The sequence below is a fragment of the Schistocerca serialis genome, unplaced genomic scaffold (assembly GCF_023864345.2).
Source record: "Schistocerca serialis cubense isolate TAMUIC-IGC-003099 unplaced genomic scaffold, iqSchSeri2.2 HiC_scaffold_1196, whole genome shotgun sequence".
NCBI lineage: Eukaryota > Metazoa > Arthropoda > Insecta > Orthoptera > Acrididae > Schistocerca > Schistocerca serialis.
The window spans coordinates 1035001-1040000 of NW_026047399.1; the positions used below are offsets into that span (position 1 = coordinate 1035001).

A 5000-nucleotide genomic window follows, 5' to 3' on the forward strand; every position below is an offset into this window, starting at 1 on the left:
GGCCGTTCCGGTGTGCGGTGGGCCGCACTTCTCCCCTAGTAGGACGTCGCGACCCGCTGGGTGCCGGCCTACGCCCCGGGTGCGCAGCCTGTCCTTCCGCGGGCCTCGGTTCGCGTCTGTTGGGCAGAGCCCCGGTGTCCTGGCTGGCTGCCCGGCGGTATATCTGGAGGAGTCGATTCGCCCCTTTGGGCGCTCGGGCTCCCGGCAAGCGCGCGCGGTTCTTCCCGGATGACGGACCTACCTGGCCCGGCCCCGGACCCGCGCCGCTGTTGGCTCGGGATGCTCTCGGGCGGAATAATCGCTCCCGTCAGCGGCGCTTCAGCTTTGGACAATTTCACGACCCGTCTTGAAACACGGACCAAGGAGTCTAACATGTGCGCGAGTCATTGGGCTGTACGAAACCTAAAGGCGTAATGAAAGTGAAGGTCTCGCCTTGCGCGGGCCGAGGGAGGATGGGGCTTCCCCGCCCTTCACGGGGCGGCGGCCTCCGCACTCCCGGGGCGTCTCGTCCTCATTGCGAGGTGAGGCGCACCTAGAGCGTACACGTTGGGACCCGAAAGATGGTGAACTATGCCTGGCCAGGACGAAGTCAGGGGAAACCCTGATGGAGGTCCGTAGCGATTCTGACGTGCAAATCGATCGTCGGAGCTGGGTATAGGGGCGAAAGACTAATCGAACCATCTAGTAGCTGGTTCCCTCCGAAGTTTCCCTCAGGATAGCTGGTGCTCGTACGAGTCTCATCCGGTAAAGCGAATGATTAGAGGCCTTGGGGCCGAAACGACCTCAACCTATTCTCAAACTTTAAATGGGTGAGATCTCCGGCTTGCTTGATATGCTGAAGCCGCGAGCAAACGACTCGGATCGGAGTGCCAAGTGGGCCACTTTTGGTAAGCAGAACTGGCGCTGTGGGATGAACCAAACGCCGAGTTAAGGCGCCCGAATCGACGCTCATGGGAAACCATGAAAGGCGTTGGTTGCTTAAGACAGCAGGACGGTGGCCATGGAAGTCGGAATCCGCTAAGGAGTGTGTAACAACTCACCTGCCGAAGCAACTAGCCCTGAAAATGGATGGCGCTGAAGCGTCGTGCCTATACTCGGCCGTCAGTCTGGCAGTCATGGCCGGTCCTTGCGGCCGGCCGCGAAGCCCTGACGAGTAGGAGGGTCGCGGCGGTGGGCGCAGAAGGGTCTGGGCGTGAGCCTGCCTGGAGCCGCCGTCGGTGCAGATCTTGGTGGTAGTAGCAAATACTCCAGCGAGGCCCTGGAGGGCTGACGCGGAGAAGGGTTTCGTGTGAACAGCCGTTGCACACGAGTCAGTCGATCCTAAGCCCTAGGAGAAATCCGATGTTGATGGGGGCCGTCATAGCATGATGCACTTTGTGCTGGCCCCCGTTGGGCGAAAGGGAATCCGGTTCCTATTCCGGAACCCGGCAGCGGAACCGATACAAGTCGGGCCCCTCTTTTAGAGATGCTCGTCGGGGTAACCCAAAAGGACCCGGAGACGCCGTCGGGAGATCGGGGAAGAGTTTTCTTTTCTGCATGAGCGTTCGAGTTCCCTGGAATCCTCTAGCAGGGAGATAGGGTTTGGAACGCGAAGAGCACCGCAGTTGCGGCGGTGTCCCGATCTTCCCCTCGGACCTTGAAAATCCGGGAGAGGGCCACGTGGAGGTGTCGCGCCGGTTCGTACCCATATCCGCAGCAGGTCTCCAAGGTGAAGAGCCTCTAGTCGATAGAATAATGTAGGTAAGGGAAGTCGGCAAATTGGATCCGTAACTTCGGGATAAGGATTGGCTCTGAGGATCGGGGCGTGTCGGGCTTGGTCGGGAAGTGGGTCAGCGCTAACGTGCCGGGCCTGGGCGAGGTGAGTGCCGTAGGGGTGCCGGTAAGTGCGGGCGTTTAGCGCGGGCGTGGTCTGCTCTCGCCGTTGGTTGGCCTCGTGCTGGCCGGCGGTGCAGGATGCGCGCGCCTGCGCGGCGTTCGCGCCCCGGTGCTTCAACCTGCGTGCAGGATCCGAGCTCGGTCCCGTGCCTTGGCCTCCCACGGATCTTCCTTGCTGCGAGGCCGCGTCCGCCTTAGCGTGCTCCTCCGGGGGCGCGCGGGTGCGCGGATTCTCTTCGGCCGCCATTCAACGATCAACTCAGAACTGGCACGGACTGGGGGAATCTGACTGTCTAATTAAAACAAAGCATTGCGATGGCCCTAGCGGGTGTTGACGCAATGTGATTTCTGCCCAGTGCTCTGAATGTCAACGTGAAGAAATTCAAGCAAGCGCGGGTAAACGGCGGGAGTAACTATGACTCTCTTAAGGTGGCCAAGTGGCAGCGGTGTGGCTGCATCCGGACTTGGCTTCTCGAAGTGCGGCCTTGATGTAGTCGTGCTGCTGCTGCGAGGTGCCTTCCTTGGGTTATAGTTACAGGGAGAGTGATGCGCAATACATGGGCCTAGCCCTCTTAGCCTCTCCTCTCCTGCGGTCTTCTCCCCTTCTCGTGGGCCCGCTGATTTCGCAGAGTGGAAGACCGCACCAGGGGCTTGGGGGGGTTACCAGCCCCCCCTCGCACTATCCCTTTTTTAGTTGGGGGCAGTAAGCAGAGAATAAGTGGTGGCCCTTCCGCTGAAGGTGCCACCCCAACTCCCCCAGCACCTAGCCGGCCAACCGGCCGTGCCGAAAATCTTGTAACTTTTGCAGCTATGTATACCTGTAGTGAGTGCCACCGCAGCTTTACAACCAAGAACGGTCTCGGGGTCCATCGCCGCCGCCAACATCTTGCGGCCGCCAACGCGGAGATCGTCACGGAGAGGCATCGCGCGAGGTGGACGGAGGAAGAAGTCCTGTCGCTCGCCAAGGCGGAGGCCGAACTGTTCCTTGAGAGGGACGCCCGGTTCTTCTTCGTCAATCAAGAACTCATCAGGATGTTCCCCGACCGAACGCTCGAGGCAATCAAGTGCCGACGGCGGCAAGCTGCCCACAAGCAGCTTGTCCGCCAATTCATGGAGGCGCTTGAGATCGGTCGGGGGGAAGAGCCGGCGTCCCGCCGGGGAGCAGCGAGCCCGCTGCCTGACGCGGGCGAGGCCGCTGCGCCGCCCGTCGACGCAGCCGAGGACTTCGCGGCCGACACCACCGGGCCGCCGCCGGAGGGGCCGACTGACGCCGCCATCTGGGAGCATCTGGCGGGGCTACCCGCTTCCGCCCAGCGTTTCTCTGCCCTGGATCGTGTCATAGGTCTGGGGCGGGGCACGCCGCCCGATGTCATCCTGGGCATGCTCCCGGATGCCCTTGCGTCGGTCGGGTCCAGAGGGGAGAGATCGATCACCAGGACACAGCGGCCGCGCCAACCATCGAAGCGGCCGCCTGCCGCGCCGCCGACGCAGAAGCGCAAGCGGCGCCGCTGGGAGTACGCGAGAACGCAGGATGCCTTCCGACGGTCGCGTGCACGTTGCGTGCGCGGCCTCTTGGATGGCACCCTGCTCCAGCCGCCACCTGCCATCCCTGGTCTGCTGGACTTCTGGGCGGACCTCTTCACCAAGAAGCCCATCTCCACCGCGGGCTTCATTCGTGACCGCCTCCTCCCGCACTCAGAGCCTGTCGCTCTCGAGTGCATATGGGGGCCGGTCACACATGAGGAGGTCGCCGCCGCGTTGCCGCCCAGGGGATCAGCAGCCGGGCCGGACGGCCTTACCCCAGCGGAGTTGCGGCGCCTGCCGCACGAAGTCCTGGTGAAAGTGATGAATCTCTTCCTTCTGGCCCGCGCCCTTCCGGAACGCCTGCTTCGCGCGCGGACGTCCCTTCTCCCGAAAACGGCTGCACCAACATCCCCCGCTGACTTTCGCCCCATTACGGTCTGCTCGGTGTTGGCGCGGACCTTTCACAAGGTTCTCGCGTCACGCCTGATGCGCGCATGTGCTGTGGACGAACGTCAGCGGGCATTCATCCCTCGGGATGGGATGTTGGAAAATACCTTCATCTTGGACACTGCTCTCACCGACGCAGTTCGCTCCTGCCGCTCTGTCTTTGTGGCATCGATCGACGTATCTAAGGCATTCGATTCGGTAGATCATGCTGCCCTTCGCCCCGTGCTGAAGGCGCATGGCCTGCCGGATTGCTTTGTCGAGTATGTCGAGCGGTGCTACGAGGGCAGCACGACAGTGATAGCGGACGGCGCCGGCGTGGGCGTGTCTGTGCAGCCAGCACGGGGCGTTCGCCAGGGCGATCCCCTCTCCCCCCTCCTGTTCAACTTTGCGGTGGACTACGTTTTAGGCCAACTGCCCTCCCACATCGGAGCTCGGATCCTCGGTCGCAGAGTCAACGCTGCGGCCTTTGCAGATGACGTCTTGCTGTTTGCAGCGACCCCGAGGGGCTTGCAGTCCCTCATCGACGCAGCTACCGCAGCCCTCGCCCACCTGGGGCTGCAGATCAACGCCCGGAAGTGTTTCACCCTCGCCTTAGTCGCGTCAGGGCGCGAGAAGAAGGTGAAGGTGGACAGCAATGTCACCTTCACAGCAGGCAATACCACCATGCCTGCCCTGCGTGTGGGTGAAACCTTCCGGTACCTGGGGCTGCAATTTTCCACGGCGGGGCGCTGTGTCTTCAATCCACGTAGCCACCTGGTGGAGCAGCTTGACGTCATCTCCCGAGCTCCGCTGAAGCCGCAACAGCGCCTCCACGCTCTCACCAACGTACTTCTCCCTGGCCTGTACCACGGGCTGGCCCTCAGCCGCACCCGGGTGGGTGCATTGAAGTCGGCCGACGTTACCATCCGGGCCGCCGTCAGGAGATGGTTCCGCCTTCCGGCGGACACCCCCCTGGGATACTTCCACGCTCCTGTTGCCCAGGGGGGCCTCGGCATTCCATCTTGCCGATGGATGGGTCCGACCCTCCGTCGGTCCCGTCTCCTGGCGCTGAAGAAGATAGGGCCAGCCTGCGACGGTGCAGGCATGGATGAGGTGCAGCGTGAGATCGAGGTGCTGGAGCGCCACCTAATGTGGGAGGGCCACCTCCTCAAATC

The 5000-nt window shown here is 62.6% G+C and overlaps 1 pseudogene; it reads left to right on the forward strand.

Moving 5' to 3' along the window:
- The window catches only part of LOC126435126 (large subunit ribosomal RNA), a 7955-nt pseudogene that overhangs the window by 580 nt on the left and 2375 nt on the right, over window positions 1-5000 (forward strand).